At 39.8% G+C, this 23277-nt stretch overlaps 1 protein-coding gene across 6 annotated transcripts in view; it reads left to right on the top strand.

Annotated features, from left to right (window-relative positions):
• The first annotated feature begins 963 nt into the window (after positions 1-963).
• PUM2 (pumilio RNA binding family member 2) overlaps positions 964-23277 on the top strand; it is a 69219-nt gene continuing 46905 nt past the window's right edge. For 4 of the 6 annotated variants that reach the window (XM_030946079.1, XM_030946082.1, XM_030946083.1 and 1 more), the window contains exon 1: positions 1201-1430. The gene's annotated coding sequence lies outside the window, so the exon portion shown is untranslated. Of the gene's footprint in view, positions 983-1200; positions 1431-1583; positions 1664-23277 lie in introns of those variants that run through there. The other 2 variants (XM_030946081.1, XM_030946080.1) reach the window with 2 other exon arrangements.

Consider the following 23277-nt stretch of genomic DNA (forward strand, 5'->3'; position numbering starts at 1 on the left):
ACACACGCATGCAAACACACATCCCGTGGGTGATGTGGGGACCTCAGGAGTCACCAGGGGCCACTGGGGACCCCTCAAACAGGGCTCGCCTCCCCTTTGTCTCCCAGGCCCTCAGGTGGACACCACCTCCCACCGCCACACTTCCTGAAAGGCCTAAAATCACAGGATCACAGAACTATTAGGGTTGGAAGGGACCTCTGGAGATCATCTAGTGCAGTCCCTGCCAAGGCAGGGTCACAGGAATGTCTCCAGAGATTAAGATTTCATGGCCTCCCTGGGGAGCTTTTTCCAGTGCTCTGCCACTCTCAATGTAAAGTTCTTCCTCATGTTGAGGTGGAACTTCTTGTGTTTTAGTTCATTGCCACTGCTCCTGTCACTGGGCACCCCTTAAAGTCTGGCACAGCCAGGCACTTCAGGCTGGAGGAGACTGAGGGGAGACTTCATTTCAGTCTTCAACATCCTCATGAGGGAAGTGGAGGGGCAAGCAGCAATGTCTCCTCTCTGGTGACCAGGGACAGGATCCAAGAGAGTGGCTCGAAGCTGAGTCAGGGGATGTTTAGGTCACATATCAGGAAAAGGTTTTTCACCCAGAGGTTGGCTGGACACTGGAACAGGCTCCCCAGGACAGTGGTCACAGCACCAAGCCTAAGAGAGTTCAAGAAGCACTTGGACATTTTAAGGCACATGGTGTGACTCTTGGAATGTCATCCTATGCAGGGCCAGGAGTTGGACTTCTTGATCCTGATGGGTGCCTTCAAACTCAGCAAATTCTATGATTCTGATTCTGAGCATCTGCCTTTGACATATTTATATGCATTTATGAGATTCCCCTCTGTTTTCTCTTGACTGAACAGGCCCAGCTCCCACAGTGTCTTCTCATACGGGAGATGCTCCCGACCCCACATCATCTTTGTGGCCTCCGCTGGACCCTCTCCAGAATTTCCTTGTCTTTCTTGCACTGAGGAGCCCAGAGGTGGACACAGTAAGTGAGAGTGAGCACAAACACACAGAGCCCGACACTAACGCTGCCTGGCGGCGGGAAGGGCAGGGACGGGGACATTCCCCTGCCGCGGTGCCCGCGCTGAGGGGCAGCAGGCGGCGCATGCGCGGCGGAAGGGGCCGGGGGCCGCCGCCTCCTCCCTCCGCCTCCCCGCGGGCCGGGCCGGGGCGCGCAGGCGCGGCGGGGCCGGGGCGGGCAGGGGCGGCGGGGCCGAGCGGCGGCGGCGGCCGGGGGGAGCGGCCGGGGAGGTTCAGCCGCGCTCTCGCTGTCCCTGTCCCTCCGCGCCATGTTGTTGTGAGCCCCGGGCGGGCGGGAGGGGAGGCAGGAAGGAGCGGCGCCCAGCGGGAGCGGCAGGAGGAGGAGGAAGGGGCCGGCGGGCGGGCAGGCGTGTCCCAGCGGCCGCTCCGGTTCCATCGCCGCCAGCCAGCCCGTGAGTACTCCTGGGGGGCCGGCGCCGCGCTGGGAAGGCCGCAGGCGGGCGGGCGGGCCCCCCTTCCTCCAGCCCCCTTTTGTCTGCGGGCTCGGCTGCGCGCCGAGGGAGGGGAGAGGGAGGGGAGGAGGAGGAGGGAGAGGGAGGGGGCCATGTTGTGGCAGGTCACCGGGCGGCGCGGGGCCTGCGCGGCGGCCTCGCCGCCTTTGTGTCCGCCCGGGAGCGGCGCCGAGGTGGGGACAGAGCGAGCGCCGTGAGGGGCGGTGGCGCCGGGGGAGCGAGCGAGGGAGGGGCGGCATTGTGCACTCGGAGGGGCTCGGGGGGAGCCGCCCCCGGCCCGGCGGGGTGTGCGGGGCCGCGTTGGTGCCCGGGAGAGCCTCGGGGGCCCAGGGCACACGGGGGCGGACGCAGCACCGGGGCTACAATGGGCTCCGGCTCGTGGGGGAGCGGAGACGGGGGTGGCGCTCAGACCCCACGGGCCATTGCGTGGCTGGGATCACACGGGCTTTGTTCGAACGTACGAAAAACTTGTGTTATTTTTTTAGTGCTGTTAAAGATAATAACCGCTTCCTGAGAGAGCAGCGAGAAGGCCGAATGCCTTTGGTAACTGGTAGCACACAATGAAGCGGTAGGGTTTGATTCTGCTTCAAACCTGCCCGTGCAGACCACAAAAACAAAAAGTTGAGGAAAATGCCTCCTGTCCTGAGTGGGTCGTGCGTACAGCGAACAGTTTGGGGTTAATCTCCGTGGCAGTTATTGTGCAAAGATTTTTGGTTTTTGTTTTGGCATTGTTTTCTTTCGTGTATTTCCTAAGGTCAGATCCTTATTTCTTTGAGAGAAAATATTTTGTGACGGTTTATATTCTTCTAGTTTACAGTTTGTAGCAAGATGGCTTAATACCAAAATTTGCGGCGTGTTTGAGATGTGATAAAGAGCTTCTTATCACCTGATTTCGGGATGCTTTTTTCTGAGCAATGGGATGTGTATGAGCAATGTGAATCAGTAAAACTCTTAATTCGCCTAATATTCCCGATATATGCTGCATGTTAACAAAATACTTTGAGGTTTATTTTACTTTCTCTTTGTTGCATCTCCACCGAGAGATCAGGCCTTCATAGTTTCAGTGAGCTGATGGTGTAGCTCTTCAGGTATGTGGGATATGAATGCATTCGAAATATAATTACTATGCCATGTTACCATTTTTACACATAAAGCATAGTTTTGTGTTATATTTAGTCACGTCTAGGTTTAGAACCAGATGTTAACAACAGTCGCCGTTTTGTTGAGAAGCTGAGGGAAATGCCTGATTTGCTCAACAACTCTGTGTCAACACGAGTATAAATATGCTAGGGAAGTGGGAGAAGGAAACTCACATTAAAAGGGAAATGCTAATTTGGTGGTGGTGCAGTTTGGGTTATATGGATGGAAATGACACCAAATCACCTGACAGTTTTCTGAAGTGTTCAGAGTTGAAAATTTGGAATTTGGCCCAGCAGAATGGTTAGTAGGCAAATACATGTGAGAGACTGCTTGATAATGCACATTCTGCAGTTTATTATGTGGATGTTGTGCATAGGAAAGTCCATGTTATTTGAATACTCTTTTTTTCTGCATTAATAACAGTGGTTTGTTTTTATTTTTTTCCTGGAGTGTCACTCTGTAGTAATAAATCTTCTGTGTTAGGGATGTTGGCACAGCGCTGAGGCAATTGTAATTGTATCTGGTATCGTGATTGAGCTAATAGTGCAAGCAGTTGGCTGAAAGAGCTGGGCTCGCCTCCCTCTTTATGAGAAGATGCCTCTTGTTATGACAGTTTATATTAAGTCTTACAGTGGATTGTGGAGTACACTGAAGGCTTTATGTAGCTGTTTTCCTTGGGTGTTTCTCTGCAATGTTCTCGGTGGGCCAGATGTTGCAGATGTTTAGGGCAAGTGTGTTAATAGAACATCAGCTTGCTGAAACTGTGAACTAGATCTGATTTTTAAACAGCACTTTCTAGTTCTTGCCCTTTTAGATATTGCCCCTCTCCTTCATTTAGTGATATTTGAGTGTGCTCTGAATAATCAGCATGTGTAGAAGCATTCTCCTTGATAATTTCATCTTTTTCTGTGTACAGTGGTTTCCAAAATCCCCAAATTATTAGACCAAGTTTTTATACACAGAGGCAAGTAAGCCAGTAAAAGGTTTGAATTCCTGCTTGTATGTCTTCCTGCTTTTTTTTTGAATGTGGAATTATATGAAAATCAGCTGTCTATTGCACTAAGAAGAAACCTAAATTCTCTTGAATGTTAAATTCTTTGTTGAGGATCTCCTGTAAAATGAGGATTAATACATTGAATTTTCTTTTTACAAAGTTTGATAGAAACTCTACAGAGGAAACAACATAAGACAGTAGACATGATGTGTAAGTGCTTCTCATTGTGTGTATCAGAAGTGTAGGCATGTAAGAGAGTTATCAGTCTTCTTTCTCTTTGAGTAATTCAGGTGAAAATGTTTGCCTCATTTAATTGGGATTTCCCCACCCATAACATAACTGTTGTCTTGCTTATTGCACATAAGCAGTGCCCAGGCCTTCGTCTTGGCAGTGAGGAAAGAAATCTTTCCTTTAAAAGCTCCTGTAAAAAATAATACCAATTGTGTAGTGTTGCTAAGTAATGAAGTTGGAGGCACTTCACAGTCATATAGTGGAAAAGCATTTTAAATTGCATCAAAACATGTAAAGAATTCAGTTCTAGCTGCTTCAGTGTCATTTCAAACAAGTTATATAGAGTTTATACAATGGCTTGCATGCTGAAACTTTACAGCAAGATTTAGTTTGGCTCTCACTGAGAGTACCTGCTGGCTTTTAGAATAGTAGGCAAGAGCTGATATGTGAAATGTTTAGCTTACAAATAAAGACTGTTTTTCTCTAAAGATTATATTTCATTATTGCTTAACAGATACTTTTTCTAAACATGATTATTTAAGAGCATTTGTAGGTATGTAGAAGAACTACATTTGAGGAGGTTATGACAACCATCTTAGGAGTTAAGAAGAAAATGCCTATCTCCATAGCAAAAGCATCTCAGTAATGAGCCACACTAGATTTTTTTGCCAGTTCTCTGTATATGCATCTCTTTGCACTAAACTTGAGTGGTGATATGATCTGCTGTCCTCTGCAGGCTATGCTAAAAACACATCTGCAGCCTTTCTAGGCAGGCTTATTTTTTGACACCAAATATTTGTGTACCTTGGACTAAATAATCTGGTTTACATTTTGTAGTTGTGATTATTTTTAATTTAATTTTTCATACAACTCCAGGATAGGTTGCCTCTTGCTTCACTGAGGTGTTGGCAAAAGTCTCAGTTATGGGTAATAGATCTGGTTGTCTGTCTTTCCATATAATGCTTTCAGTATGTAAATCTTAGTGGAAGTAAGTGGAGTCATGTCAGATCTATGTGTTCATAACTTTGCTCTTAGATTTCATCCATGTTTTTTAGGAAGAATTTTGGGTGATGGATTGAACTAGTCATATAGTCATTTTGCATGGCTGATAGGAAGTTTCATGTAGAATTAGATCATAAATCTTTTCAAAAAGGAAGGCAGTTTTTAAAAGCTGCATTAATTCTGTAACTCTTCACATGTGTGTATTGATTAAATACAAAGCTAGACTTGTTGGAAATGACTTTGTGTAGTTGATCTAGATATAAGAAGTCTAACTTGACTCCAGTATTTCAAGTATCTTCTGCTTGTGTCCTCTATGATATATATTGCTTAAATTTTAGTTCTGGCATGGCACAATGATGAGTTAATCACAGTCTGAAGAAGTTGCAGAACTTACGTTACTATGGTATTTTGACAATAAGCAAATACCTACTGTAACAGTACTGATAAGACAAAGTAGGTTTAGATCTTGCATTACTCACAAAACCAAGATTGTTCAAGATTAAAAAAAAATACTCCTACCATATAACTGTCTATATATTACATTTTTCCTTAAAGATGTGACATTTGGTAGTCTGTAAGATTCCATGAATAAGGTAGAACTGTGTAGAGGGATTAAAGGACTGGTTTATTTTGTCTGTATTTGAGATCTAAGTGTTGTAGTCTGATTAAATATCTATCCACATATGTTAGATTTTAATTGGACTCGCCATTTTCCTTTAGCATGAAAAATAAGACATTTCTAAGAGTTGAATTTTTTTTCTCCCTTAAGAAGTACTTATCTGAGATTGTAGGTGGTGTTTTGTGCTTTATTTATGTCCATTCAGATACCAAGAGGCTGATAGTACATCAGTTATGGTAGATTAGGAATGTGTGGAGATCATTAAGTGTGGGTGTTCAGGCAGGGACAGGTGTTATTTCCTGACAAGATTTTGTCGATACCAGAGTGTTTTGCTGCTGTCATTTGTAATTGTTTTAAGCCAAGTCTTAAATGTTTCACAAGTGAGCTGTTGAATTTAATTTTAATCTGAGTCTGAAGTCTTTGTTTTGTGAAGACCTCCACATGTACTGTTGTGTGGGTTACAGACCTTTAATGTCAATTACTGTGTTAGAATGTTGTGTGGCTTAACACATTTGAAAGAGCAACTGAGGCTGGGGTGTAAGAGTGAGATGTAGTTCCCATAGAAAAGTTAGTTTTCTGTGCTACTTTGATACATAGTCTCCTAATTATAGAATCAGACATAGCAGTATAACAGAATTAGTGGTTTTACATATCATGAGTAATAATGTAAAAGAAACTGCTGCCTTTGTGATTGAGAATTGTATTTTGATTTTTTTTTAGCAAGGAAATACGTGGGCAAGAATTTATAATGTATGGAGCTCTACCATTTTAATATACTATTTTGTAAAAATCTCTGTGGTGCTTTTTTTTTCTTGTAGAGTCATAGTTTGGCAGTGGCATTTAAGATTTAAAGTTTAAATCAGTAAACATATTTCCCAATAAGTATTATTCTTGTATTGCTTGGACTTCTTTTGTTTTTTTTCCAGTCCTAATTTATTAGAGCTATATATTTAAAGATATGTAGGAGAGCCTTTTTTTTATTAAAAGCTTTTCTTTTTAGCTTTCTATGTGGAGTGAGCATTTTTTGTGTCCTGCTAGGCATGGATGAAGTGTCCTGGCTGGAGATCAGGAGAATGATGCATTGGTGTGGAAGCCAGTGGGATTGGAGTAGGGGTTGCCCCACCTGAGGCAGCAGCTGCAGTAACATCAAGGCCCAGTTCAGGTGGAAACACTCCTCACACCATCCCTGTAACTTTGGTGTCAGGTGCTTCCAGTGCCCAGGTACCTCTCAGTGAAGGTTCTCCATGCCACAGTTGGAATTTCTTCCAGCAGCAGGCTGGAGGGCAGCTGTGTCTGGCAAACCCTGCTGGCCCACAGGAGATGAGGTTCATATAAGTCATCCAGTAGGTTGTAGATTTGTTTTTCATTGAAACAGTTGCTGTGTTTTGGCTCAAATCCACATCTTTAAGAACAATATGTGTGAATTAAGCTGATTTTTCAATGCTGTAATAATACAACCTAAAACTTTCCCTTCATTTTGTTAAAGCAGTTATACATTTAACTGCATAAAATAATTTTGAAATGTTCAGTTGGAACCATTTTTTAACCTGCATAAGCATATCATATTTCTCTGAGTGCCTGTTTTTTATCAGAACATGATAAAATAATTAGTTTTGAATTTATGCAAAGCAATTGGTTCCGTTTGAAAAGGCATTCTCTCCTGGTACGCTTTATAAGAAGTAATATGCATTTAGTACTGAGTCTTAGTTGTTACACTTAGAGATAAGAATGTTTTATTCAGGTGAAATAAAAATAGAATTAAGTGTAGTTTAAAATGTAACTCTTCTTTTGCATATAGTAACCAAGAAGAAAAACAAAATCCAGTTTTAAGTCTTTTGCCCTCAAATGTTTGATACAGCTTCCTAAGTTTCTTTTAAAAACTTTTGTTTAGGTTTGAAGGTAGGAATTGCTTTCTCCCCCAGGATTCTGGTAGCGTGGCACGGTTTAGGTCCACAAGGAACTTCTTGCACCTTCCCAAGTACGTAGGGACTGTACATAAAAAATGTACTAAGTATTGGAGCAAATGTAAATAAGCAAAATTTGCTGACCTTACAAGCAGGAATGCCTGTTGTGTCTTCATCTTCTTCTTCACCTGTTCTTTCTCATTCTTTGATTTCTTTTGGCATTTTATTTCTGGCTTTCCCTTTTACTATTTTCTTCCTCTTACATTGACCTACATAGCAAAATAGAAAACCTTTTACCTGACGTCCTGCTTCATGCTGTATCACATTCTTTATTACTTGTGCAGAAGCTATAAAGCAGTTTCGTAAATCTAAAATTTGACAATATTTTATTTGTCCATTTGGATACACTTCCTGAGAATGAAAGTGATGAGTTTTTCCTCACTAGTGGAAGTTGCACAAGTAATGGTTCTGATTTTCACTAGCATTTCTCAAGGCTGATAGGTTGTGTAGGTAAAATTATTCCCAGGTAAGTAAGCACTGAATAACAGTTGCGTTTCCCTTCTGCCATCTGTTTTCCATCCCTAGTGATCAGAGCCATGCCTTTATCAGAAGCTTTGTTTAGTTCAATTAGGTCCATCCAAATACTTCTGGATTCCTCTTGCAGGGGAATGTCATGAACCTCATATGTGTTTTCTGGTAACTTGAATGGGGGATGCAGAGGAGCTACTCTTAATTTTTGAAGTGCTTCACTGGTTCTGTGCATTATGAAGATTTGGTGAAGGGGAAGCTGCTCTTTGCTGTGCATTATCCATGTGGGAATAGTAGTTTTCACCTTACTGTCATCATCATCATCTTACTGTTGTGCCATTTTTTGACTCATTTGCTCTCCTTCTTCAGTAGCAATATAAGCCAGCAGAAATCAAGGACAGATCAGGAGACTTTTCCATTTCAATTTTTTGAGTTCTGTGTACCAGTGTTCTTTGGGATTTAGTTAAGATTAAGGTTACTCTTTTGTTCGAGGTGTTTCTGGTTTTTCTGGGTTTGGGTTTTTTTTGCAGGGGGTGGTTGGTTGGTTGTTGTTTTTGTTGTTGTTTTGGGCGGTTTTGTTTTTGAAAACCATAGAGTTAGATATACCAAAGAATTCTAAAATCTGTATTTATGCAAACAGTGGAAGGAGTTTAGCTAGGATTATGTTCTGTGTCTACTACACAGACTGTGTAGGTTAAAATACTAAAAATAGAATTTTTTTGTGCATTCAAAGAAAAAATGGAAAGAAAACTAATGGAAGCAAATATAGTCAATAAATATCTTGTAATGTCTGATGTTCAAAGAATCACTGAATGGTTTGGGTTGGAAGGGACGTTAAAGATCATCCAGTTCCAACCCCCCCAACCTGCCATGGGCAGGAACACATTCCCCTAATTCAGGTTGCTCAAAGCCCCATCCAGCCTGGCCTTGAACACTTCCAAGGATAGGACATCCACAGCTTCCCTGAGCAGCTGATGCCAGCAGTGCCTCACCATCCTCATGGTAAAAAATTTCTTCCAAATACCTGCTGTAAACCTGCCCTCTGCCAGTTCAAAGCCATTTACCCTTGCCCTATCCCTGCGTGCCTTGGTCCAGCTGTCCTGTAACCCCTCTGGGTACTGGAAGGTACGCTAAGGTCTCCTCAGAGCCTTCTCTTCTCCAGGTTGACCAACCCCAGCTCTCTGCCAAAATCCCAAGAACTTCTCCCCAGCGTTGTGCTCCATGCAGCTTTTCAGGGATATATTGCGGGGTGGTAGAAGTGCTGCAGCCTTCTTTGAAGTGTCTCCTTCAGAAGCTGCTCAGAGTAAGGCCACAGGAACAGCCGTTTCAAGTCCTTGAACACACACAGGCCCAGGTAGCTAGCTCAGTAGAGGAGGGAGAGGAAGGGTCCTTGTATGATGTACTCCGGCGAGGGTTTATTGCATCTACAGCGCCAGGGGGAGCAGAGACAAAGACAACAAGGTTAAGGTGGGGGGGGCACAGGGGCAGTGCAGAGGGCAGTGGCTTACAGGGGAGACTGGGCTGGCCACCAAGGGTACCACAACCAGTGAGGAAACAGGGAAAAGAGAAACCAGGGGAAGTTTGGGGAAAGGAACTGGGATGGATCAGTGTTAAGCAAGAGTCCATGGGGGAGTCCTTTCTGTCCGCCCAGGTTGGGAAAACTCTATGGTAAGTCTCTCCAAGGCAATGCTCTGGGGATTTTCCTGAGGGGGAAGGATTCAGAGGATTCCACAGGGGTAGTCTTCTGTCAGGTAGGTCCTATGAGCCTGAGGCCTTAATTGGGAAATGTGGAAAAACCTTATATCCACTTTCATACTAGAAGATACCTGATACTTTCTGAGTGACACTGGGTGATACTTAGAAGTGAGTTGAAAGAGTTGTTGGTGAGAGCAATAAGACAAACAGACCAACTTGGTTGGAGTCACTAATGGATTGTGAAGAATCTTCAAATTAGTTAAAATGCTAAAGAATCTCTGTAAGAAAAGAAGAAGTTGATAAATATACTTCATTAACTGCAAGAAATTAATTCCTGGGAAGACTACTGAAACATTATGTTGGTCTTCTGAAAGCCATCTGAAATAACTTCAGAAGAACTGTACAATAAGGCAGACAATGTCTTTAGTAAAGATAATTACTTGTCTACTAGGACATTACTGTGGTTAAAGACTGAGGAGTTACTTGTCAATGTCTCTGATAAGGAGCTATTGAGGGATGAACTGTGGGAATTATCACTGAAGTGTCAATAGTTGGAAGGCAGTTCATGCCGTTAATAAGATGCTTTAACTTTTGGTCAGCTCTGAAGTGATCAAGTAGTTAGATTAGATTATTCCTTCCAGCTGAAATATTCTAAGTTAAATCACAGTAGCATTGTAGGCCTTTGATTGCTCAGAGAAAGATCAAGTGGGTTATCCTGGAGATCCATGGTAGTATTGAGGCTTAGTGTACCTGAATTTGGAAATTACCAAGACTAATGAAAGAACTCCAGGTGGCACAAGCATTTAAAAGATGAGGAGGGAATTCAAACACACCACAAGTGGATTCAACACTTGGTTGAAATGGAAAATTCTTTTGCTAATTGTCCACTTGACGCATTGGTGTCCAAATTAACCAACCACTGGCTCAGAACTAACATCATTGTCTTACAGAGCATTTCAGCATAAGAGGCACAGAAACAGGCCAGTTGTTGTTATTCTCAGTCTGATGTGTTCATCTATATCTGCTTCAGCTGCACAATAAAAATTGAAGTGGTAGACAACAGTTACTAATGGCCAACACTTCAGAGACTTGAACTATTTTGCAGGAAGAGGGGAAGTCTCTAAACAATAATTTGCAGCATAGAAGAGAGCAGAGGCTAGAGGTGCATGCTTTGCATGAAAGGTAATAGCCAAAAACCTTTGGACACTCAGTTGAATAGTTGTGAATGCAGAACTCCTCAGTACAAGATGTCAAAGTCAGCACTGTTAATTTGAGTTGGGACACCACCGTTGGCACCTTCCATATTAAAACAGTAGTGACCATCCAGTCACTGACAAGGTTAAGTATAAACTCCTTAACCTAATCATCCCTGACTGTCATTAATCTTTCTTTAAAATATTGAATAGTGAAAAGAGTTATAAAGGATAACAAACTAAGTATGAAAGCTATTTCACTTGAGGCTTTGACATTTTTTTCTTTCCCTCAACATCAAAAAAGCATTTCAGTCTCTGGTAGCAGAGCATTTGAGGAAGACTGCTGTGTGCTGTGGCATCATCCTTTTGTTCACATCCCCATGGGGCTGCAAATAGGTTAGTGATCTGTTTGTCATAAATTCACATCATTTCAGGAATGAAGAATTGTCTAGGATAGAAAGATTTAGTGATCATCAATCAGTATGTAATATTTGGATTTACAGAGAAGAAGTTTTTTGTGAAGTCAGGATATATTTTCTAGGATGTCAGACTACTTGCAGATGTTCTTCCACATGCTGAAGCAAGCAGCTATAGCAGTGTGATACTGCCCAGGCTACTTGTCCTGTCTTTTCCTATTCAACTCCATTTACTTCCCTCCCTCATGGCAAAGGTAGTTAAACACTTCATTAGTTTAATCTGAATACTTTAGGTTGTGAATTTTAACATGACCTGGGTGTTTTTGTGTCTTGCTTTTGAAGAAGCAAGAGTTGATAGGCAAGACTGACAGAGAAAAGCTTTGGCTGTTGCAACCTTTTCCAAAACTCCAAAGGGTAGTGGTGCTATAAACAAAAGAACATAAATTGTGTCTTTACCCAGAGTTTCAATTGAGCTGCAGTTACTGCAACTCATTTGTGTTAGAATTGACAAACATCTCAAAGTTTTGTGAGTAGCTGCTGTAACAAAGAAAAACCCTTCCTTGGAGGGGAAGAGGAGAGAACAAAGGAAAGAGTCTTACTGAGTTCAAGAGCTTTTTGGTAATTCTGTGGTCTGGAGGAGAAGCTGTATGTTTCAGTATTTGTAAGTCCATCCTGACTTTCGTGAGGGTCTATTAGAACTAATGTAGCCATGAGAAAATGTATAGATGCTATTAAACCAGCAAAATGTGCAAATACTTAACAGGATGAAACGGACAATTCCTAGCAAAAATTCTGCCTTGGTTTTTTTAATAAGATTATTTTGTTTGTTGTTCAAATAAGGTAGACTAATATGTTTGTGCAATAGAAATTGGGAAATCATTTTCCCATATGAGACCTCACAGTCATGTAGCCGTTCCTTGAAACAATGAACATAATCTCTTCATTCAAATTGAAAACAACATAATCTGTTTCCTGACCTTACAGTGGGAATTGCATTTCCTCAATCATTAGCTCTTCCTTTTATAAATTTTACTTAAAACTGTCCCTAGAAATCTAAATATGCTTGCAGTCCATTTTTTTATTTCCAATCTTTTTTTGCAACTTTTACTTGAGCTTAAAAGTGAAGTGTAGTTGTGAAATATAACAATTTTAAAGTGATTTCAAACAAATTTTCATCAACAGATTTTTAAGACTTTTTCAAGTGTTAATCACCTATACAACACACAAACACTTTGTTAGTTTTGCATTATAATAGCTCAAGTTTTATCTTAGCTGATTGATGGGGTTGTTCTCCCTGTTAAGCTAACATCATCTAAAGCTGTTTGGAAGATAATTTGTTTCTGTTTCTGCAAGCAACAAGTTCTCTAACAACTTTTTTTAAGTATTATCTTTCCATGCTTGGGTTTGCTCTGGTTTAATTTTGAGTTTGCCATTGTCATCAATTAGTTCCAGTAGCATTTAGCTCCACCAAACTAGAAACCGAGATTATGGTTGTTGAATGTATGATTTAAGCAGCTTCTTAAACTTGCAGTAACTAAAACTTTCCAAGCCTCACAAACTAGGAGAAGAAATCTTAGAATGCAGGATTTTCCGTTGTGCCTAGAGGAGAGCTGAGGGGGAGGGAATTTTATTCCTGTTTTGGAAAATCTGTTCCCTGTTAAAAAATCTTGTTCAATAAGTTCCTGGAGAAACTTTTCTGTCATAGTAGTGTTGTATGAGATGGGCCAAATACTGTGAGTTTTTTGAGTGAATTGTAAGGTTGGGCCTTTTTTTCTGTTAAAAAATCAAATGTCTTGCAACTTGATTAGTGAGCTATCACCTTACTGCCTGCCTGCTTGGGACTGTCAGTTTGGATAGCAGACATGGCTGGAAAGAGGAAATATGTCTGTCTTTCCCCTCTCTTTGATTTGAAGCAGCTGAAGAAGAGTATTTTGTGGTGTATTGCATGTGGTTTCATATACTTGGACCAAAAGAAAAGCCCTGAGAAATTTTTGGTGATATGCTTTAAAGCACTTCCCTAGATAGAGAGAGGAAAATTACAGCGCTGAATTTTGCAGATAGTTGGGTTGTATTTTTAGTATTTTCCAGCATGTAGTGCATGGAATAGGCAGCTTAATGTGAACTTTCATCAGGGCAGGGAAAAGGAGGCTTATTGCAGTCACCTGACTGTGCAAGCACGTTTGTTCTGTGTGACTTCTGTTCTGCAGAGACTTTTTCTTAATCACTCCTTCCAGTCACATTTGCTGTTTCTGTGTGTCTGCACAGTTTCTGACCTTTTCAGCAGCATTTCAAACTGCAGGTGATGGTTTCAGCCACTGAGGAACTTGACCAGTTTCCCCCCACTGCATATTGTCTCATGTGGTGTCAGGTGGTGAGCTGCTACCTCCTGCACATGGACTTTGTGTTAGTTGCGTCTTTATTAAATATCTTCACCAATGTCCTTGTGCTGCCCAATATACTCCTTTATAGTTCCACCTGCCTTGATGTCTCCAAATACCTGGCAAACATTGTAGAATGTCTTCATGTGAATGCTTTATCTCACTTTACCAATTTGGTTTCTTGTTGTATCAGTCTTTGTAATATGTCTTAAAGTTCTTTGAAGCAGAGTCCTTCATACTTTAGTGCTTATTCAGTAATTAGCATAGGGAGAGCCTGGTTTGATATTACAGCAAACAAATGGCATGTGGTCAACTGTGCATTATCTTATTTACATATAGATAAACTTTGGTGTGTGCTTGTGCAGCTGTGGCTCTGCACAGTCATTCAGGTCTGTGAGGAGTTACTGGCAGCAGCATAAACCTGAACAGTAGTGCTGCTTCCAGAGGGGATGTGGGCTGGGAGTGGCCTTGGAGCACTGCAGTGGGAGCCAGAGACCTGAGCTGGTGGTGTTTGGAGCCAGCTGGAGGTTTTTTGCATTCATTCCCATGTGCTCCAGGTTCTAGATGAGATTGTGAGTGAGGCCTTGTTCTAAACATGGTTATTGTGTAGTTGTGGAATTTTGTCCTAAAGTTAAAACTTGTTTTAGGCATACTAGGAGAGTTTTGCATGACATCCAGGTGGTGGGAGCCAGAAAACCTGGCTAAAAAAGGCTGCATTTAGGCCTTCAAGCCAAACTTGGCTAAAAAAGGCTGTGTATAGGCTTTCAAGCCTTTTGCATTTCCAGCAAATTTCTTGATAACTTCTTACTCATTTCCTTGCATTATTCATGGTGTCAAGAAAATAAAAACCCACTAACATGGGTTAGTGTTAGTTCTATTGCTTAATCTAAGTTCTTATCTGTGGGTTTAGGATGCTGCTTGCCTTTTTTAAAATGTGATTTAAAATTGGTGGTTTTGAAAATATGACACTGCTGTATTGCACAGAGGAGCTGCATTTAACTTTCTGAACTACCTTGACTTGGTACCATGACATTAAAGTCAGGGTGAAGAAGGCCCTTGTGTGTCTTTGTGAAGAGCTATGTGAAAGCTTTTTTCTCTTCAGTGTAATGATGAGGAGAAAAGCAAAGTGGATAAATAGTGAAGGGAAGCCTGTAGTTGGGTAAATGATTTCAGGGAATACTTTCTTTTGTGTGAAGATGAATAACCTGAAATTTAGACATCTCACCAGAGATTTTGCTCATAAAATCACTGATATTTTTTTTTAGATGATAATTCAAATGTGGGTTGTTTCTATACACAAATTCTGCTTTTGCCTGCTGTACATACTGTATCTGTTCATGTACCGATAGCGGCTTTTACATGTAACTGCTCTGAAGTTTTTGGCTTCTTAAATGAAAAAGTTGGAAGTATTTGGCTTTAAATCCATTGAAGCACAGATGTATCAATAGCAATCTTTGAACTAATTTTTGTTAAAAACCTTTTGTTGCTTCAATTTCAATTCTAAATAGCCTGCTTAATTTTATTTTTTACTTTTGTTTACTGTCATTGGTATAAAGTCTTTGATGTTATTTTAGACTGTTTTTTACTTCCTTTGGGGGACTATGCTAGCCAGCACTTAATGAGATATTAATGTCCAAAGTTAGGCTGCAACTCTTAGTGAATTAGAAGTGATGCTTACTGAGTTAAAAGTAGTCTCTAGTTGTGTTTTTTTAGAGTTAGCTGGTTTTTCCAGCTTTTAGGCAATTGTAGTAATCTGCAGGTAGTTTAAATGCATGTTGTCCAAAGACAACATCCTTAGAAAACAGCTGAAATAATTGATAACAGCAATTTCTTTAAATGTCCGTTCACCTGCTGTAGACAGATAAGTAGAAGACACACGTGCTTCCCTGTAGCAAGGGAGGAACTAAAAAAGTACACTGAAGGAAGTTAGTTTTACTATTCCCTGGCTCTCGTTGAAGTTATGCAGAGTTTAAAAGCGCAAAAAAAATTCAAGGTGGATTTTGAAGCGGACTGGCATATACTTGAAACCTTGGGGTTTTTCGCTGTTGTTTTATGCTGGGGATACAGAAAAGTTGTGTGCTGTGTCAGCACCATTCTTTGCAAAAGACAGTTATTTGTAGTGGAATGAGGAGTCTAAAAATTCCAATTTTTTTGTTTGTTTGAATTTTTTTTTTTGTACTATGAGCTGTTCAGTTCATTGCATAAGAACTGGGTAGTTTCATCTCTGGTTGTAGCACCCACTTTGAGAAGATCAGACTGTGTTGGTATCACCTAGTTTCTTCTTGCTTGCTCAGAAGGGGGGGAAAAAAGCAAAACCAAAAAGCCAACAGCTTGTTCAAATGGGTACTGGATCATGAGGGAGAAGAATTCATGATGCTGGAAACTTCTGAGCAGAATTACTGGGAGAACTTCAGTTTTTCCATGTAGTGTTACTGAAAACTAAATCCTTGAGAAATTAATATTTTGTGTGGCAAATGAATCTTCCATATTCTGGAGGAAAAAAAGAGAAGAAGAGGGTTGTTACTTATGAGTTACTGGGGATGGGAGGAATGTGATATCAGCTCTACAATAACACAAAATAAAACTGTTTCCTGCAAATTCTGTTAGAGTGACTTCTGGAATTTCCTCAGCCCTACTTTTTTTAGGTCTGGTGTCCATGTGTACGTACATACATGTGAAATAATTTTCTTCATATAAATGACACTATGTATAAATGAGTTATGTTCCATGGGATTCTTTAGGATCACATTAAGATGGTGTTAAAACCCCATAATTTGTCAAACAGAAATTTAGTCTGGTGGGATTTTTTTGTGTGTGGTGGTTTTTGGTTGGTGTTTTTTTTTTTTTTTTAAGTTTTCAGACATTTGTGTAGGAGAGATGGAGAGATGTTCTGTTTCAGATTCCTTGTAACAAACAGAAAAGTGAAGATAGTTGAAATTTCTAAAGAATATTGATTAAAATGTTGAAAATTAGTTTGTGGAAATTTGACTTGATTTGGGGCCTGTGGATTCCAGTGTTCCAGTTCTTGTTAACGCATATAAGACAAGCTTGTTGACTCTATTAGAATGAAAGCTATGTTTCATTAATCATTACAAAATATAGCGAGATAAATTGTCCCTAGTTCCTGCTTTTGTGTGTAGGTATCTCTAGAGTTTATACAGAGTTTTCATCTTCAGAAACGGCAAAAGTTTTAAGCCTTTTTTTATAGTATATTGCCTAGAAAGCACTCAAGTTTTTTTAAAGTTTTTTAATTTACTAAATAAAGTTTTTGAATGAGAGCAAACGATGAAGTAATGAAAGCTGACGTCTCAAAACAGCAGCACATGAAATTAATGTCACACTTCTGTATAGAAGTAGCTGGATTGTTATTACTCGCTGACAGCCTTTCTGTGTAGAACAGGATAATAATGGTTAGAAATTTGGCTCTTAAATTCCTCTAAACTTCTGTTACACCACTTGTAGCACTTGCTACTGCTGCCAGAAATAGGATGCTGACTAACCAGCTTAACAAGAAGTGTAGGTATTTAAAACTAGGAAAAAAAGAATTTAGTCAAATGCATATAATTAATCAGTACCAATTAAATTAAGCATGTTAAGACTCATATTTCATTTTGCAACTTTGTTTTCAAATTTCTGAATATATTTAGTGTCTTCCTTTTTTGTTTCTGGTATATTTATGAAGGATCATTGGAGTGAGAGTTGCAGAATAATGTATCCAGCAAAGGAGGGTGAAGAGTCTCACCAAACTGCATGGGATTTGTACCTAAACTATTTCATATTGATGATTAAACCTGTATGAAAAAAATTTCTGGTATGAAAAATAGTTCTTCAGTTTGATTTCTGAGCAGTAAAGGACCAGTCAGCCACTTTAAGAATTACTTTTTCTTGTAGCTCATTTAAATAATCTAACAGGTGTATGGGAAATATTATTTTAATCACTTGTTCTGATTTTTAAAAATAATTTCCTGTTTACAGAAGCTCTCACTGGACAAGTTTTTATGGGCTTTTTCTTCCACTTTGTAAAATTATGTTACATTTTATCACATTTCTAGATTTTTATTTTGTAAACTTCTATTACCCTCCCTGCTGTGCTGTACATTTCTTAGAAACTCTTTTGTATGGATAACTACGTACACAATTTAAAAACTGAGAAACCTGCTAAGGTCATTTAGTCTAAGCTATATGCACTGTTTATGTAGGAATATATCACTTCAGCTTTTCAAATGGTACAAACAGTGTAACTGTTACCAATGGTTATGAAATCTGGTTTCAGTACAAACACATTAATTTATGTGAGCCTGGTAGCTCTGCCAGTATTTGGCTGTACATTATTTGGGAGGAATGTTCAGATTAAAGTTCAGATTAAAATCCTGAATTTGAGGACATTGGACAGTAATTTAGGAAAATTTGTACAAACAGTTCTGCCAGTCTTAGGGCAAAGCTTGAACTAGTTGAGTGGGAAAGAGAATCATGAAAGCCTGTGCAAAGAAGAGGCAAGTTTCTTATGTGATGGAAGAGTTCATTTTTAGAGGGAGCAAGTGCAATTTCTTAGAATCCTTAGCTGGCTTTGAATGAACCATTGTGTAGTTCTGAAACAGGGGGCAAGATGTCCATCATTTTCCTCTGCTTTTCTTTGTGGAAAGTGATGATATAATAATAATTTCTCTGTATCATCTGCTGGGAGAAGACTATGCTAAGTAAGGACTGTTGACTACGTAAATCAGTGTTTTCCAAACTTGTTGGTGACTTGTGAGATACTATCCGGCATACTTGGACATATATATAACATATATGTGTTTTTATACCTGCTGTTGATAAAACCCTAGAGAATTAATTTCTCCTCTGTGCAGGCTTTGAGGTTATTGATATTCCTGTTGAAAAAAAACAGGCAGAGAATGTGAGTTGGCTTTTTCAGCAGGCTGGACTCTGCTTTGGCTGAGGGTATTCCCCTGCCCCTTTAATGTGCTGCATAAACCCCACCTCAAAATCTGCTCTTTTCTGTCATTGACAGCGTTCTCAGGGCTGCTAGGATTGCTTCTCAAACTACAATACAAAGCTGACAAGGAAAAAAGCACAAGAGCCTTAAGATCCAGAGTGATTGCTGAGCCAAGCCAACTAAATTGAGAAATTTCATCTTGTTAGAGTATTTGGATGTACTAGGAGTCATGGAGTGCAGAAGTATAGTACTGCTCAGTCTGAGAATGAGTTAAGAAGCCAAAAATACTGCAGTCGAAGAATTATTCACTTCCCTGCAAAAGTTTTGTTTGGTTTTAGAGCACTCTATTTTAACACAGTGAAAATTGTTAAGTGCTCACTGGAGGAAGATGCACTTTTGAGATTGTAGCCATATAAAAAATGTTAGAACTTAAAATTGGTTGTTTAAGTGCCTTATACCTTCTTTGTTTGGACAACTTAAGGAGTCTGGATGTTTTGGAGTATTTTGTGAAATTTTCAGTTGTGTTACCCTTCCGTGTGGCCCTCAGAAAACCTTGCCTCTTATCAAAACACAGCACCTGTTCTTTGAATTACTTGGGAGCAGCAACTTTCATTAACCAGTTTGGTAGTAAGTGAACCTCTGGTTCTCTGATGCTTCCAAAAGGTATGAGAAGATGCATCTACTCAAAAGCAGCTTTAATCAAACAAATGTCTTGTTTTCTTTTAATGTTACAGAAAATCGTTGGTGCTTAGGGTACAAAACAGTTCAGTTGTGCTTCTCGTAGTTTCCTGTTCAGCTACTCAACAGCTTTTGTTGTCTGGGTGCACTGTGGGTTGGCCTCTTAATCAGTAAGGATGTTTTACGTAATTTTGGCATAGATATTATAGAGTAGAAATCTCATAACAGGTTTGGTGATGTGCAGTTTAGGCTGCTAGTATAGTTATTCTTTCTTGTCCTTTGTTATGAATCTGTTCTAGATTTCTGTCTAACATTTGTATCAAAAATACTATTTTTATTTCGTAATTTCAAGTTGGCCACCTCTCTGAAAGGTTTTTGTTGAGCTGTCTTTTTGGGAGCTTTTTAAATGTCATGTGTCTGACATGGCTTTGCAGTACAGTGTTCCAACTTCATGGAGGGTTGGCAGAATTGCTATGTATTGGGTATTGAAAGTAGTTTAAGTTGATCATAATGTTAAGTCTCTGCCATAAGCATATATATTGCATAAGATAAATGCTACAGAAGAACCACCCCTGTAGAAAGCTGCTTGAAAGGTATTTTGCATTGAAGACATTCAGTAAAACTAAGAAAAAAGCAGAAGCATTTGCACTGTAAACAGCAGCTTCCCTTTCTTTCCAGTCCCAGTGCTGTAATACCAAGTGTTCTGTGTTGAATTTCTGGCCTAGGACACAACTTCAACTGCAAAATATGTCTTTGTCACAGTGGTAAGGGTATTCACCTGAGAGGGAAGGGATGGCATTTGGCATTTCTTAATGCAGAAAAAGTGGGTTTCTTACTTACTGGTCATCTGGTTTAACCACTTTTGATGTATAAAGTCATATTTTTCTCTTTGATACTGTATTTTTTGTTACTGTTTTTCACAGGCTTTTTTTCAAAGAAGGGGCTGTTCTTTGCTTTTGCAAGAAAATGGTTACAAGCTTATTTCTGGTACGATTCAGGGTTATTTGAGAGAGTAGTTGTCCCTCGATCTGGATGCCTGGATTTCAGAAATGGATATTACTGTAAGCAGTGTTTCTTATGGTAGTCCTAAGTGATTTCCAGTCAAGAGTCTGCCTCCTTAAGTCTGCCCTGAGTTATGGGGGGCAGAGTTTCACATTTCTGGTTGAGTTACCATGTAGGCATGCTCCTGTCCCACCTTACTCCACCAGCTTCTCCTTGTTGCTCTTGTCAAATCTAGTGTCCTCTTCTCTGTGGTGTTTTAGTGTAGTTGTCTGTTCTCTGGGTGATCTGGTGAAATTCTCATGCATGGAAAAGGAGTGAAAAAACCTCCCGAGTCAAACAGTTACCTCGATGGTTACCAAATTCATTTAGGGGGAATGCTAAAAACTGTTGGGTAAAGGGTGGCGGGACTGTCCTCTATGGAGTCTCAACAGAGTAAAGGAACGGGTTTTGTGTCAGCCTTTAGATTTATAAAAAAATATTTTAAATTTCAAGGAGAGAGAGGAAGTGTAAACTTTAGAAAGAAAGAGTCTACTAAGACATAATTTTGTTTTTAAACAGAAATTTGGTGTTAAAATCTCATTGCTAATGCTGCAGTGAAAAATGGACTTAAATGTGCTGGTATGTTGTATCTAGAGCCTGTAGAAGAAGATGAGTTTTCTGTTGATGTGTTAAGGGGGAAGATATCAGGAATGCTTATTCCATTCTACCTACTTACCAGCAGTATGTGAGGAACTCTTTTACTTAAAGACAGCTCAGTGTGTAATATCTGTTTGTGCGTAATTTGGGGGCCCTGTGGAATGATCTGCTGTGTACTGGAAGTTTGAAGCCATTGTCCAACCCTCTGCCATGGGCAGGGACACCTTCTATTAGACCAGGTTGCTGAGATCCCTGTCCAGCCTGGCCTTGAGCAGTGTCAGGGATGAGGCATTGATGTAATCAAACAAAACCAGAAAAAAAAACTTGTAAATGTTGAGCAGTATGTTCCACAGGCCTCTTTTGGACTTATGAATTATTCTGTATAACAGGGTATGAATAAAAATAGAAAGAGGGGGTGGTTAATGTTGTGAATTTGTGTTTTAAAAAGTATTAAAATGTTTATTTCTGGAACCTATGAGTTAAGTTAATGCTGGTGTTGAGTTAGAGAAAATAAAACTCCTTGGTAACACAGGTAATCCCAACCAAAGTTTCTCCTTTGGGGAAAGGGCATGTCTTTATACATAGGAGATCCAGCTGGGTGTCATTCTGGGTGTTTTCTTCTGTTGTTGTAATGATAGGGCTGGGTTAGTGTTGAAGAAAGACATGGAGATACTGGTGCTGCCTGTGCTTTTCTCCAGTTTGTAAACGATCTGTGAAACAGAAATTTGTGATATGGGGCAGGATCTTGTGGGCTGTTTTTTCTGGTGGAAAAAAGGACTGTGTTTCTTGTCTTGCTGCTGGTTAGCAATAGATAATGCTAACTTAAATTTTAATTCTTTAAGAAAGAGGCCGGTGAGCAAAATTAATGCTCGTTGTGCTAAAATGTATTTGCAGTTTCATAAAACTTCAGTTTCTCATAATGGTCTTGGGACAGCTTAGAGGAAAAAAGGAGTTAGCTGTGCTCTTACCCCCATTCTTGGATTGTCTTTTCTCAGAGACAGGGAAGGAGGGGTGGTCATGGTTTTGGACTTCACTGAATTATGAAAAATAAGCATTTATTATTAGGTCTTGTGACACCAGAAAAACACAAACAAATAAAACCACCACCACTGGAAGTTAAAACCAACAAAAAAACCCCGAACAACAAACACCAAACAATCCACCCAAAAACCACCACAACCAAAAAAATGATGCCTCTTTCAAGCTTGGTTTTTTGTTATCTAACAGTGATTTGGGTAGTGTTTATGGTAAATATAATTTGGGAAACTTTACCTGCATATTTGTTTAGAGATCATTAGATCAAAACTGCATATTGAGACAGAAGTACCTAAATTAATATTGGTTTGTAATTGAAACTAAAGTGCATGACCTCAGCACGAAAAGTGGCCTAGCTAGGTAAGATAATCAGCTCTCTCAGCAATCTAGAAGAAATTATGTTTTCAGAAACTGTATTATTCAAATTCAGAAGTCTTCAAGGTTTGAGTTTCTGATTTTTCTTTTTAAGTAATTGCTCTTCTACTGTTATATTTTCTGTGTGCATGCACAAATATTTGATTATCCCTTGGAGCTAATAAAAGTTTTGCATAAAATATGAATCTGTTTTTTAAAACACTAATTTGAAGAAAAATCTTAGCTTTTTAAAGGCTATGTTAAAATCTGCTTTCAGTTTTTAAAAAAATAAAATCAACCTAATTAAGTGTCAGCATTACTGGAATAAAGCCAGTGTGCTGATGTGCCTACCCCATAATTCAGTCTGAAACTAAATTTGCTCTTCAGTATCTCAAGGAAATTGTTGGAAAGTGATTTCAGACTCCATCTTAACTATTGTTCTTCTTGAGGGAATATTTGAGCTGTGAAATTTCTTTGTTAAAAGCACAGAGACAGTCTCAGAAGTTAATGGCTTAGAATGATTGAGGGAATAACAATAGTTTGGGAGTAAATTTTTAAGAATGGAGGATCTGTTGGACACTTTTCCAATCCTAAGAAAGAGTTGTTTGTGCCAGAATGTTGAAGGCACCAGATTGTTTCTTTGCCAAGTATTTGAGCATCTATTGAAAAGTGTTAGTTATGTGTTATCAGCTGTGTGGAATAACATCAGTTTGGTTTATTGGCTGGTGTAAACAGATGGATTTAGTGGTGAAAGTAACTCCTCAAGAGAGTGGTGTAGGGAGGGAAATTAATTTTACTTTGAACTTGAATAACTTTGCCTGCTGGATGTCACTATTGGGGGAGAAGAGAAGGGAAAGAAACAACTCTGAATTTCCTTATTTAATTTGTTTTTCTAAACTTATCCTGGCTTTGAAAATTCCTTATGGAAACCATTTTCTCAGAAAAGAATGAGCCCAGTGCATTGTGTCTGTGCCATGGAAAAAGGAGGTGGTTTGTTGCTGCAGCAACTCTTACTTTAGTAAAAATCCTTTCATATTTACAACAAT

Source organism: Camarhynchus parvulus, chromosome 3 (assembly GCF_901933205.1).
Source record: "Camarhynchus parvulus chromosome 3, STF_HiC, whole genome shotgun sequence".
NCBI classification, from domain to species: Eukaryota; Metazoa; Chordata; class Aves; order Passeriformes; family Thraupidae; genus Camarhynchus; species Camarhynchus parvulus.